Genomic DNA, 14,896 nt, shown 5'->3' on the forward strand with positions numbered 1-14,896 from the left:
ATTACTTTGCCCTTGTCACTTATGCCCAGCTGGGTGGGCAGTCAACTAGCTCTGGCTGACCCAGATTCAGCCAGAGGTGGGATAGGACCAGCTCTGGAGGCCCCTTCCAGCCCTAACTGTTCTAAATATCTATCAAATTATCATCTACTAAAAATTATTATCTACAACAAACCAATTTTAAAAGAAAGTCACACTCTGTCCGCTTATAGGGAGGTACACATAGGAAAATATGCAAATGCAGGCAAGTAATATAAACCCATGAAGCAGCAGGATTAATTTCAATTCCCTGGTTTCTAGGATGAAACTGTTCAAGCAGCCCCACCAGCACACAAAACGGGGTTTGCTGCCAGGACAAAGGCAGCACAAGAGCAGCCCTGCACCACTTTGGGCACTGGGAGCCTCCCAGAAGGCTGAGCACTTTGTGGGTATCCAGAGCCCAACCCAGCCTGGGTTTGGCACATCCATCAGGCCCCTGGCCTGGGTGCTTTGTGTGCTGCCCAGTGCCTGAGGTGTGAGGGCAGCCCTGTACACCAGCATGCTGCTACCACAACAGGGGCAGCTGTCTGTCTCACTGGGGCACTGCCAGGGAAGAGGAGGGGTAAGCTGAGAGCAGGTTTTTTCCTCTTTCTGTCTTTAAAAAGGCTGAAGGACAGTGAAGCTGGTGTGTCGGGGGGAGACCCTACACATGACCAAGTGTAGTTACAATTTTCCCTTTGTGGGATGAGTTGTAAACAGGGATGGCAAGGGAACAGGACTTGGAGGTCTACAGAGTCTTCTGGATTGTGTTATCCAGAAGTAAATCTCCAGACAGATCTTTGGGAGGGGCATTTCTGTGCTTATTTTTCAATTTAGTTCAAATAGCCAATTCAAAGTCAGCAACTTCTGGCTTTAAGATGTTCTTTTTTTCCCCCGAAGTCTGTATTTGTGTACTAGCTATGTTGGTACATGGATTCTCTTGACAGTACACTAATGTCTGTCATAATTGCCACTGTGACCCAGCCCCAAATATTTAGTAGGTAAGAAATACTCTGCTTATTAAAATGAAGAGGAATGGTGACATATATGCATAGAGTCAAAAACGGCCTCATTTTCACAGATGTTACTGTCAATAGTTTCTCTTTGCATGCTGTATCCTTTTTCCTCTAAGTTAGGACAGGACTTTCACACAGATACAAACAGCCATGGCAGCCAAAGGGCTGCCATCATGGAATGAGAGGAGTCAGGGAAGTAAGTCACTGAATGGCACAAGGCCTTATCTGCAAAGGATTCTTCTGGTGAAAACAGGATACTTTGAGATTGGCCATCAATGGCATAGCTGGAGAAACTGAAATCCTGAATCTGAAGGGAAATGTGAGAGCATTTTCTATCCTTTGGAGTAACATTTGTTCAGACAGCCAAACATAGCAAAGATGAGCTAGAAGATTTTTCTTATGATTAGGGTATTTGTATTCTCTAGGGCTCAGAATGCAACTGTGCCAGATTTTATTCATACATATAGTTTAAAAAAATGTACCCTTCCCAAACAGCTGTACACAAAAGCTGAAATAACTTATATTGGAAATGGGAGCTGCACCATGAAAAGGGGATCCTACAAAAGAGCACCAAGTGGGTAAGAGTGCTATTAAGTGCCTTGTAGGCAGCAGCAACTTGGTAAATGCTCAATGGAAGTATAAGGTGCTCGTGGATTTCCCCAGGGGACTTCATGCACAGAGAGAGCACAGATGTCCTGAAGCAGTTTGCTGGGGCTCTACCAGGGCTGGCCCTTTGCTTTAACAAATAGGGAACAGATCAGAGGCTATGACTGCAGCACAAGCCCTCATCTGATGAGTGAAGATGTGGGGTGGACATGGAAAGCCTATAAGGGAAGAAGACTATTGCATGTTTGATTTGGTAGAGATGAGGAGGGTCTTTTTCCTCAGCGAAGTTTAATGTTCCCTCAAATGCGCAGCAGATCAGTTCTGCCACTTCTTCCTGGTTTAATTATATTTTCCTTTTTGGCTAAAAAGAATCATGAAAAGCATCCTACTCCAAAGTGTAGCTATAAATTCAGCATGAATAGAATAGAATAGAATAGAATAGAATAGAATAGAATAGAATAGAATAGAATAGAATAGAAGAAGGACATTTCTTTCCCCCACTGAAACAGCAGGGTATATAAATCTCCAGTGCAAATGAAGGAGGACTGAAAGGAGGACTCTATAAATGGGACTAAAGAAATAGATAAATACAAAACACAAAGAGAGGAAATCAGAAATTCATGCACAGAAAAATGAAAATGTCTAAAGCAGAACAGCTTGGGGGAAGTGATTCTAGTTTCACATAGGTGTGGATGAGAACAAAACAGTGGTGAAAGGCAACGCCCTACAAAGTGTACATGTGCATTTACTGAAAAAATTTGTAGAGCTATGGGGTTTATGGGTCTAATTTTACATTGTTCACAAAATTTGCAAAACTTTTTGTTTCTAGCCATCCCTGCACTATGAACTGTTCCCTGCTTTATCTTTCTGAAGAAAAGTTCTTTTTTTCCTCATTGAAGAAATACAGGTTTGATGTAACCAAATTTTTGCAAGAACACGTGGTGTTCATCAATATTATCTTTCATGGATATTGTTGAAAATCCCTTCTGTGGTTTTGATCACGTGAAGCCACTTTCCACTTTGTTCTGGCTGTTTGGATGCTGATGGTGGTGCCCTGGAAGGCACACATGCAAATGGAAACACCAAAATGAAAAATCCTGGTCTTCTCTCAGCCCACTGCCCAATAAAATTCCCTTCGGTATTTGCAAAGTTTGCGATTTTTTTCTATTCCATGACTTTTGAAATGTCAATTCCTAATTCTGTTTTGGGATGAAAGGAAATTCTGAAATGTTAAGCCTGGTATTTATTCATGTGTGTGCAGCAGAGGCAGAATTCAAGACTTAAAATTTTCTTTTGTAGGACATTATTTATGGACAGTATTTTAATAATAAGATCCTGTATCATGATTGGAAACATTCTTTCACAGCTGTTGATGTGTTAATCCAACATGGGAAAGAGAAACCAGAATAAACATTTCAGCCATAGGGTATATATTTTTATAAAATTAGAATACCGTTTAAAGTTGACAGTATGTTTACATCTGGATCCAATATGATAGCAATTGATACATTTAATCTGGCATGTGGCATAAAACAGGATTAGATAAGGTTTTCTTCTTAGCCATGCTTCTCTTGTGCAAAAGAATATTTATAACAGTATTCTCAACAAATCACATCTCAGTGCTAGATACTGTGTTGAAATGCATTGTGCATCAGCAGTATTTTCCAAAGTTCATGTCCCTGTGATTTGTGCTAATTAGAAATGAATTGACTCTGGAGTAGATGACATGCTCAGGAGCATGGAGGTTTGAGTTCAAAAGCCCAAACTGACCAGATCATTCCCCAAATTAGCTGGTGTGAATGCATCTGAAAAAATAGACTGGAACAGGACACCACATAAAATTCGATCATTTGGAGCTAGATTATTCAGAACTGAGAAAAAAAGACATATTAATGTGAACATTGGGAAAGACTGTACTCAAAATTCTAGGCAAGGGCCCAGGTGCTACTTTATTATTTGATGTTTCTTATCCAATGACTTAATCTTCAAGTCCTCCCAGAATCTGAAACCGCACCGACTTCTATTTGCACAGTTCTATTGAGAATAGTTGCTGATTTCTGTGTGTTTCCCTTCCCACCTCCTCAGCTCCTACAGCACTATTCTTCCCAAAGTTAACACACTGAGCAAAAATTCTTTTGTAAGAAGCCTAACTAATTTGTAATTATGCATTCAGAGGAAACCTTCTCTCTCATATCCTAGTGCTGAGTGTCTCTGTGTCTGTCACTACAGTAGCTGGCACTGTGTGTTGGGGGCTGGAGTGCCTGGCACTGTGGTCCTCTGACAAATAGGAAAGAAAAGGTGAAATGTGGAGCAAGGGTAGCTGCAGTGTGTATTACTGATTGCTGTCCACTGGAACTCACCATCCAAAACCTAGAAGTGATGAGTGAGGGGAATGGACACTGAATATACTTTCCATCCCGCAGTGAACAAAAGTGAGAAATCATGCCTCTACATGTGCTGCAGGTACACATTCAAATCCACTTCTAGGTAATAGACACATATATGGAGTTAAAATAGGTAGAGAGACCATGCTGCTAGTTTTTTTTCTAGACTACAGGTATTAAAAAAAGGCAATATTTGATGCTGTGAAAAAATATACAACTCACAGCCTAGAGAAAAAATGCAGCTGTGTTTTTATATGTCTACTAAAGACTGGAAAGAAAAATGCACATTTCTCTTGCTAGTAGTAAGCCCTGCTGACATCACTCTGTCTAAGAACAAATAAACATTATGAATATAGAAATAATGAAATAAAACAGGATTTGTGTTTGAAGAGAAAGACAATTTATTTCACTATGTATCTTGAGTCCATTTATAAGTCATGTAGTTTAAATGAGAGAGCTAAAGCACCACAGACAGGTAATAAATAAGGTCTTAGAAATGCCTGCTCTAGCACGTGCCTCTCCATCGTGAAACGGAAGCATTCAGTTGAGAGGAAAATTGACCAGACACCGACAGGAGATAATGGACTTATCTGTTAAAGGAGTGGAGATAATGTAATGTTTAATATGACATTCCTGATAACCAATCAGGAAGATCTACCTGTGCCAGATTTCCAAGGTTATTTGCAATTGAATGCAACTGGATATCACTAGAAAGCAATGTGAAGGGAAAGGAAGAACTGCAGTTGTTTGACAGGAGCAAAGCACCTTCAAATCTGAAGACAGGGTCCCCCTATCTTGAAGAGCTTACAGACCCCAGTTTAGGACTGATTTATATTTAAACAAGCAGTTAAGCACTCTGCAGGAAGAGGGCAGCTCATTTTCTGAGAAGGGCAGACATCTTCCCACCCTCCCTGTCTCTGTGTCTCTGCCCCTGCTCACAGCTATTCAGTCTCACCCATCTCACCCAGCTCTAGCACACACCTGACCCCACACTGAGTTGATGAAATGTAAGGCAGCTGCACAAAACGACATCTTTTTTTCCCTATGCTCCTTGTTTGCTGGTTTAACAAGTTGGGTTGGCCTGTCATTCATTTGTCAGTTGCTAGAGGACTGGAAATTGCAGCTCTCAGTGGGTACAGTCCTTAGTCCTCAGTGCACAGTAGTAGCCACTGAATGTGTGAGGCAGAATGGGGCTGGCAGGGCTTCCTATCATGATTCAACAATGTGATGCCTGACATATGTTAAATGACTGCTTTTTCATTTAGTGTAGGCTCAAATCCCCCACATCTGCAGCAGTGCAGTATCTGTTGGGTTTGGTGCAGCTGGTGTAGGGCCAAGAGAAAAATTTAGATGATGATGTTCGAATCTTTCATGGAAAACATCTGGGCTATTCACTGCACATATGTGTAAAATCAAATACTTACTTTTTCTGTTCTTACTACTTTTTTTGTCTCCATAGTTTCAGCTAAGGTGGAGTTCCTCAATAAAAAGAGCATTCATTTCTTAATGCTGAAGGCATTTAAAAAAGATGTATAGGACAAGCAAAGTGCCAGTAAGTGGTGTGTAAACATTTAGGGATGGTGACTAAACTATGGTATTGATTTTTATTTATTTTATTTTTCAAAATATGCCTTGGTTTCTGGAGCAAAATGAAAGCATATTTTGGGCACTATTACAGGGTAGCTCTGCAAAAATAACATTTTGTTTGCAACAAGTAGAGCTGTGGTCCTTCTCTTTTTCATTTACAGGTACTTTCTGTGGCCACTCAATATTAGACTTCCAGTCTTCCCATAATTTCTTAATTTATTAAACAAAAAGTGCAATAACCCAACAGTTCCACAATCACCTTTATTCCTAACCCTAGTCTTTGTCTGGGGCTCAGGCTGAGCCTGAGACACCTGGCCAAGGACCAGAGGATAAGCTCATGCAGAGACCAGCTTTTGGGCAGCATGGCCTCTCCCTTGGTGGCCTCCATCCTATAGTTCTCCAACCCAAGGCCAGGCTTTGTCTGGCTCCCAACCCCATCCCTAACCCTAATGGGAAGAGATCAATGAAAGCCCAGTGGGATAACGGCTGTCTCAGAAGGTGGCGGATGGAAGCCAGGATCTGCACCTTCCTGTCCATGTCTTTTGTCTCACAGTTGAATGACCACCCCTTTCCCTAGGAGGAGGATGAGTAGAGCTGTCCATCTGTCAATTTGCCACCAGTCATGTCTAGCTCCAGAATCTGTTTTATTTTCTTTGCTTCCACTGTCTTGCTCCTCTTGTTTACCAGAAAAGTTCCTTAGACTAGTCCAAGCTTTTGAGTTTTATTCACTTGGGCTTCATTTCTGCCCTTTGCATTGTGTTGGATTTATGTAGCCACAGTGGAGGCTGAGCTGGCCCTCAGTTATGGGCTCTCTGAGGAGCACAGACTCCCATGCTGAGTGTAGCTGGCTCCTTGCCACCTGCTCCTGTGATAAAGGATGGGTGTCAGAACAAAGCTGGCGGCATGAATTGGCATGATGAGGTGAGAAAGTAGGGTGCACGGTGCTCCAGCTGATGCTTGCCAATGTAATTGCCCTTCAGGCAATAATTCTTGCCATTGTGATGGCCTCCAGGGACCTTCTGCATGCCAGCCAGAGCCACTTCTGCTTCCCCATCACTCAGGCACTGTGAGTGTTAACCTTATATTAATTTAAGAGTGAAGTGCTACCTTCACATTAGAATTCCATAATAACAAATTGAAGGAAATTAACTCTTCTTTCAAAATTTTAAAGTGGGTGGTAAAGAAAACATTAGTGAGGCTTGGAAGGTTGGTCTTGGGAGAAAAATCTTTTGTACTGGTGCATATGCTATGAGGAAGGTTTACTCATCTGGTGCTTGCAGCCTGCTTGGCACTTGCTACAGTAAATTACTTGGTCTTAAACCAGCAGAAGCAACTCCCAAAGCCTTTTTCCCAATGCATTACTAAAAATGGATAGGAACGTCAGAGTCAATTGTATAACAACAAAAGCAGGAAAGCAGGAACCACTGTAAATTTAAGGGTGCAAAAAACAGGGGCACAAGCCTTGAAAAGAGCTAATTCTGTTCCCTCAGTTGACTGCAATAAAAAAAAAATCTTTAGTCTTAGATTCCAAGAGACAGTCAGATCCTCACAGTAAAAGTCAGTTCTGGCAGATGAGAGCAGGTAGTAACCTTGAGGAATTTTAAACTTTCCTGTCTCCAGGGCTTCATGTTTCACAAATGTCTGCATCTCAGGACACCACCAAGACCTCATCCCCTCCCTCTGAAGAGCTGGGGCTTGAATACCAATGAGCAGCTTGTTAAATGCCTCTCAAATAACCTTTTCACTTGATTCTCATTTTGTAGATACACAGTTTGTGGTAATTGGGAGTGGGGCTGAGGCCAAGCCTCATCCCTAACGGGCTACAGCTGTCTAGGTCAGGTGAACAGTATTGAAGATAATGAGCCATGGAGTGCCCAGGTGCACTGACCAACCACCAAAGGGACCAGAGGGCACACAGGTGCACTGCACGAACCATGAGTGGTATAAAGGTTGTGCTGAAGAACAAGAAAGAACAGAAGCTTGCAGCTTTCTGAAGTGTCACTCTGTATGGGCAGATGCTTGAAGCCTTCTGAAATTGTGTGGTGATCTGTGTATGATGGCCACCTCAACTGTGATATCATTTTGTGAGTGTTTTCATGTTACTGCATGGCAAATGTTTCTTAGTTCTGAATGACTGCCATTATACAAGAAAAAAAAAAAAAAAAAAAAAAGAGTTGGGTTGTGAAATGTTCATCCTCTCCTTTTAGGTTCCCGAAGTCCAGCCAGACTTAACAGCAGGTAGAAGGTCCAATACCCCAAGGGAGTGAGTAAGAAGCTTCCTCATGTAGTAGCCACTGTCTCTAGGGAGCATCACTGTGATGGATAGGGCAGATAGATCATGCAGTGCCTAGGGTGGAGGCATAGTGTCATGAGACCTCCACATACTGCCCTGTGCCCAACTTCCAGCCCAGATTCTGGCCTGATTGAAAAAAAAAAAACTGGTAATTTTTAACCAGCTTTCCAAGAACTTCTGCTTAGTGTCAAAATTGCTAAATGCTTAAAAAGCCCACAGCCAGGCAGTGCTGGTTCCTTCCAATGCAGTCTGTGGATGCAGCAGTACTTTTGTAGGATTTCCAGCATATTTGCAGACAGTACAACACATTCAAACATAAATCTCATCAATTTGCATCAAACATCCTCCTTTGCAGTTTATGGCTATGTAAATGTCTTTAATAAAAACCCTACCACAGGAAGCTTCTTAAGACAACTGCTATTTCACATCTTCACTACAGGTTCCTAATATAAGTTAATAAGGCAAACACAATACCTGACGTTTGCAATGGTAATTGCACAGGCCTCACTGTGAACGATGGCTAAATCCGATTGTGCATGACTTCCTTTGTGGAGTGTCTGAATTATAGTGTAGGCTGAAGCCTGAAAAATCAATGGGTGCTATAATCACTCAATTAAAGCCTTTGAAAATCATTAGCAATTTGGTAAATTTAAAATACTTAACGATATGTCATTTTTAAGCAGAGAGTGTCCGACCAGCACAACTCCATTTGTTACACTGGGGTAAAGAGGAACAGCATTAGGCACTATGGCTGAGTAGGCAAGTGTATCACTGGAGCTGAGAGAGACACAGGTCACCTCTGTGAGCTTCACCTGATTTACAATGTTTAGCCGAGGTTACCCTTCATGTGGCCAAATACATGTCACAGTCTTGGAAAAGCCTTGCTGGCCTACAGAGCAGTAGTCCCCCTATAAATGCCACAGGTTTGGATGAACTCTGAGCCCAAGCAGCAGAAGGGACTGCAAAGGAGGAAAGAAGCAGCACCATCAGAGTCCTTTGTTACTGAGAGAAAACCATGACAGCAAGGCCTGGTTTTAGAGTGGGACATATGAATGAATGTGGTCTATAAAAAGAGGGAAAATAACTTACTGATGCCAGAAGTCTAATATTTAATCTCCTAAACAAAATAGAAACTGAACATGATATTTTACTCCATTTGGACTAAATTTATCCATCTACAAAGACTTAACTTTGAAAGATAGTTGAAAATATCTCTTCTTGTGTGTTTATTTTCTTTAACAGCCCATTCTTTGGAAGCAGTGGCATCTAAGTGCAGCAGCACCGCTATTCTGAATATATAGTCCATCTGTCTGAGAAGAAAGACACACTCCGAGAGAATGAGCAAATTGATAGGCACAGGCCAGTGCACCAACGCCTCCTGCTCCCCTAGGGCTGTTGGATTTACATAAGTGCTATTTAACTTTGTGGACCTTAAGCAGCTTAATGAACTTGAGGAGTATGGGGCTAGGAGCAGCTACTTCACTTAATCTATTGCGGCTTCTAATTTTTAACAAATTTGGGGTAAAACTACATTTTAAAGCGAATTGTCTGTCCTGAGAGTGCAACGCGCAGTGGCTGTTGAGCAAACAGGCAGCAATCGCTCGTGCAGGCCTCCATCCCCACGGGCAGGGGAAGCCCCGGGCCGCGGGGTCTGGCCCTCCTGTACGCAGGTTGCCGGTGCGGGCTCGCAGCCTCCCCCGCTGCTCTGCCGGGCGAGGAGAGCCCGGCACGGGGCTCCCGCCCACGCTGGGACTGCGGGGCTCCCGCGTCCCGGGAGCACAGCGCGGGCCCCGTGCCCCCGCGGCCGAGCGCCGCTGGCCCGGCGCCGCCCCGGCGAGGCCGTAGCCGGTGCGGCAGCGCCACCTCGCGGCGCCCGACCCGCCCCTACAACTGCGTCTGGGAAAGGCGGCTCGAGGGAAAACTCCTCACGGGGTTTGACTTTCCCTGGCTCGGTATTTACTTGGTTATTGTTTTCCCCACATGGAAAGGTAGGAAATTAGCTGGACTAAACAAGGCAGAACTGGACTTGTTTTGTCCTAACTTTAGTTTTTCTTTATGACCGGGTCCAGACACTAATCTTTTTCATTTAAGAAAGGTAATTCAGGTCATTTTTACTGTAAAATATCCACTGAATCAATGAATGAAGCTTAATTGATACCTTAATGTTTTTAGCTTTTCATCAAATCCATACTGATGGGAAAAAAAAAGCTATTTGAAAAGAGCAACATGTAATAGTGAATAGAATAAAAATGTCACTTTACTGTGATAACTGATCATTCCAGTGAAATGGCAGCACATTCGCTTCCCAGTTAACAGGGAAACCTAGGCAGGGGCAGAATAGCATAGGGTGTATTAATATTTCTCCTCAGAAACTGAATACAATTTTAAAATTGTCTGTCACTTTAAGTCCACTGCCTATAAATTAGGAACTGTAAGTACTGGTAGCCTTTATTTAGCATGTAGTCAAGAGTCTCAGCTTGGTGCTAATTTTCACAAAAGTACACACATTAAAAACACTGGAATACATAAACACAACCCTAGACTTCTGCACTTGCATGAAGCTGCCTTCCTGAGTGTAAGAAATGCCATCACACTCTGCTGTACTTCAACAGTATCTTCCTTCCCCTCCCATTTATCACTTCTACATTTGCAGCCCCACTATTGCTGCCTGGCGCTGTGAACATATGCTAGGCTGCAGATTTCCAACCCAACGGTATCCTTCAGACATACATCCAATGGCTGTGTTCAGAGGAATGGTCTCCCACAAGATTTGTGATTCACCCTGTCTACCTATATGATATCCAGAAAACTAATCTCCAGGATGACAGCTCATTCAGCACTCTGGAAATTTACCCGCACTCAGCTCCTCTCTAAATAATGACCTGACATTTGTTCTGTAGAGGGAGACAAAGCCCAGACTGATGAAAACGGTTGGCAGCTGCTTTCATTTGTGCCATTCAGAAGCCAGATGATAATTTGTCCTCAGGGACCCATCACTTCTTGGCAGTCAGACCTGTCCACTGCACTTTGCTATTACTTTTGCTGTTACCTCCCACCCCTAGTGCATGCAGCATACACACAGAGTCAATATTCAAAGCAGACTAAGCTAAAATTTACTGCCAAGAGTCATGAAGGATTTAATATTTCTGAGAAGTGGGAGATAAGATCACATATTAATTTGGTGTTGATAAATATAAAGCAGTAGATATTGGGAAAGACATTTGTTAGATCTACATGAAAGGTTAAATTAGCTATTGCTCAGAAAAGAGATCCCAGCCTCTCTGAACAATTTAATGAAGGCATCAGCTAAGCAATAAAGGTCAAAGAGGCAAAGCATTCTGAACTAGTAGTCAAACAGATCAAACCAGAAAACATTGTTCCAGGTGAACTTTGAGTTCATATTTTGTATGCAGCGTGGAGCTGTCATTCCTTTAAATTAGCTAGAGCGGAATTACAAAATGTACAGACAAGGGTGACCAGGTTCTTCAGAGCATCTTCCATATAAGCAGAGATTAAATAAATGACGACTTTCCAGCCTGGAAAAAAGACATTACTAGGAGATGATAATAATGATGATATAAAATCATCAATGGGATCCAGGAGAAGAGATGCAATTATTCATTATTTTTCACAGTATAAAACTAGAAGACATAAAAGGAAGTGCTCACATACCAGGTTGCATGAAATAATTACCTAACAAAGTGCTTTTTTCACACAGCCAATACATATCTGTAGCATGAACTGCCAAAGGATGTTATGGTAATAATTTAGAATGGTTAAATGAGGTATTTACCTTGGACCACAAAGTTTAAAAATCCCTCCCAATACTTGGAAGCACTATATAAATAGATAGGGCCATCCACCCCTCAGCTGTGGAAGAGAGATTGCAACAGAAATGAGATGACTCTATGCATTTATATTCATGCATGTGGTCCCACCACATCTTAGATCCCTCTAGATGCAGAGCCTGTGATCCCCATGAAGGGTGAAGATATATATATATTTCATACTGTGTCTCTTCTATTTATTCTTGACAGTTTTTATTTTTAAGGATCCCCAAATTGTTGCTAGTATGTTAGATACCATCTATTCTACCCAGCAACAGAGGAAGTCATAGCTCCAGAGACATGCATGCAGAGAGATGGGGAGAGACAAGCTGAAGCAGGCTTCCCTTTTTAAGGATTAAAAAAGCAAAAGCACTGGTGTGCTGCAAATGTTCCAGCTACTATTTTCCAAGTACATGATCTGCTCTCTCATCTAAGCTGAACACTTGAATGTGTCCAACTCTCATTGCAAGGTCAGGCAGCAGTACAGGCAGCCTTGCTTCTCCCTTTGGAACCAGTGCTCTATTACATAAACCCTCCTGCTGTCCTGGAACCTGTCTGCAGCCGCCTTCAGTCAGGAGTGGTTAGTGAAGGAAGGAAAGGGAGTGGGGGTTCAGCCTTGGAAGTTACTGTGCAAAACAAATGCAAGTGGTGCCACCAAGGACAACCTGAAGGGATGCTGTACATAAAGCAGTGCCAAGTTCTCAAATGCATCCGTTTCCCTGGCTATAGCACAGGCTGCCAAAATACAATGCTGGTTTATGGGTGAATTAAATTGCATTTTAGTGACGCTACTGTCACTGTCCTTTGCTACTGCTTTAGTCCAGGATTCCTGCACAAGCCTTCTTTCTTTCACATAAATATCCATTGCTGAAGGAAATGCAGGCAAGTTGGAATTCACTCTTCAGCCTGGAATCAGGAGTCCTTCCTTTGGTGCTTCAGCCCACGCAGACAAAAGCCCAGGGGCAGAAGGCCTGGAGCTCTATGTAGAAGCTGCTGTGGTCTGCAGCTTTCTTCCCCCCAGCACTGTGGGGACTCAGCCAGGGCCCTGGGGAAGCCATGCAGCCAGGGCTGCCCCGTAGCTCAGAACTGCACCCAGCCACTGCAAAGCCCTTCAGCCACAGCCCTGCAGCTTTCCTGTCATGGTGCAGGTGACAAAACCTCTGAGAAGCCACAAATCTGGCTCTCACACATGAAGATGAAGAATGGAAGAAGCCTGGTCTCATTTTCTGCAATGCCAATGGCCAAAAATGAGCCAGTACAGAGCAGGAACTGGTGTATCACAAAGCCTGAAAGAGTTTCCTTTTCCCCCAAAAGGTAAGGAGGGAGCAGAGCATGAACCAGATCTGGTGCAGTTGCTTTCCTTAAAAGGCTGTGCAAGCCTAGCCCATGGCTTGGGCTGCCCTGTGGTCTTGCTTTCTATGACTCCCTTCCCATCCTGGCTATAGACTTGGAATGATCACTGCTCAGCATTGATCAGCAAGACTGTCTCTATATCAGGCACACCATCACTGAGACACCCAGAACATGGTAGTACAGAAATAACAATGCTGATATTTATTAGCCTCCCCATTGTATGCAGTATCTTTATTTTTTAAACACATTTACCCATCCCTTCTCATTTGCGCTGAATGTAGCCACCAGCTCAGCTGAAGAGGTGTTTGCCCCCCTCTATTCCTCAGCAATGTCACAGGCTGGGACTGCTCGTTTCCACACCAGATCTCTTTATGCCAGATCATCACGGAGCCCAGTTTGGGCAGCTTCCCAGCCAGATGCATGCATTCCCCATTCAAATCCCAAAGACAACAGAAAAAGAAAAGCCCAGCCAAAATAGAGAAGAAGAGGGCATGTGCAGTATCTTCAGCTTTACACAAAAATGTCATTTCAGTTCACTGTTTCCCAAATACAGAGCCCAGTGATTGGTGATAATTTTCTATTCTGTCATCCTAAAACTGTAAAAGAGGATCAGTGCCATTCTTCGGTAGCATGGTAGCATTCACCCCAGCACAGCCAGGAAGGAAATCGTTTGAAACACCAGATGCTCTTTGCAACCAGTTCTTTGGATATATTTCCAGCAGGGGTTTCTTCCCTCCCCATGAAAACAGACACACATTCTCATTTAACAACTAATTGATTTATTTAACAATACAAATTTCTTTCTACTGCATGGTTTAGCAGAGAGAACTTGAGAAACAAAATTAGCTTCTTTTCTTTTTCTTTTAAAGTTTAAATGTTTACACAAAAACAACCTTTACTTCAGTAAATATAAAATTTACACACAAAAAAAATCTACATTAAAAAAGAACAGAATCATGACAAACCAACAAAAAAAAAAAAAAAAAAAGATGGGAATTCAGTGTAAAGGATCCAATTGCAAGGAAGGCAAGATGGGGCAACACTAACAAGGCATCCCATTTGTACACCTAGGTATCTGAAGTTGTAAGTACGATACAAACCCAAAATACATTAAAATTAGAATTAAAACCTGTATTTTAATAGCAGAGTATTTTATAATATAAATATCTGTAAATTCTGTAGGAACACAGTTAGTGCATGAACTCCATAGTTTGCTCTCCACTGGAAGGTCACTGGAGTGGTGTATGAGCACCCTGTGGCCCACAAGTGCACTAATGGTCAGCAGGGAGCAGACTTTAGACGTGCAGCCCGGATGTGATAGCCCCTTGTTTCTTTGCCAATCTGTGCTATTTCTCACACATCCAATGACATGACAAGAAATTCTGGTCACCTTCAGCAGTGATTTCCAGCACTTCATCTCCTGGCATTAGTCTGTTACCTGACTTAGGCATATTCACCTGCCAGATCCTGTTTCTCATTCCCTTTTGCACTTTTTAACCTGAACTCTAAAGCTATCTTGTAGCTACCAAGAGAGATTGGCTTCTAGGTTGAGATATTTGGGATACGCAGTTCTTCAAGCCACCTTCAGGCATCTGTAGAAATATTTAAAGTAGGGTGGACAATTCGTGGTCAAAGGTTATGTGATACAAAAACCAGGGACCTGTATAGTAATGGTTAATTTTAGATCAAAATATTTATTATTTTTTGTATTGATATAATATTTAAACTTAACATTCAGCTTTCATATATTAAATGAGCAGAGCATCTTATTGATGGAAGTGCTATGTTATCTCCGAAAACACCAGGTAGTAAGGG

This window comes from Vidua macroura, chromosome 7, assembly GCF_024509145.1.
Source record: "Vidua macroura isolate BioBank_ID:100142 chromosome 7, ASM2450914v1, whole genome shotgun sequence".
In the NCBI taxonomy this organism is placed as follows: Eukaryota; Metazoa; Chordata; class Aves; order Passeriformes; family Viduidae; genus Vidua; species Vidua macroura.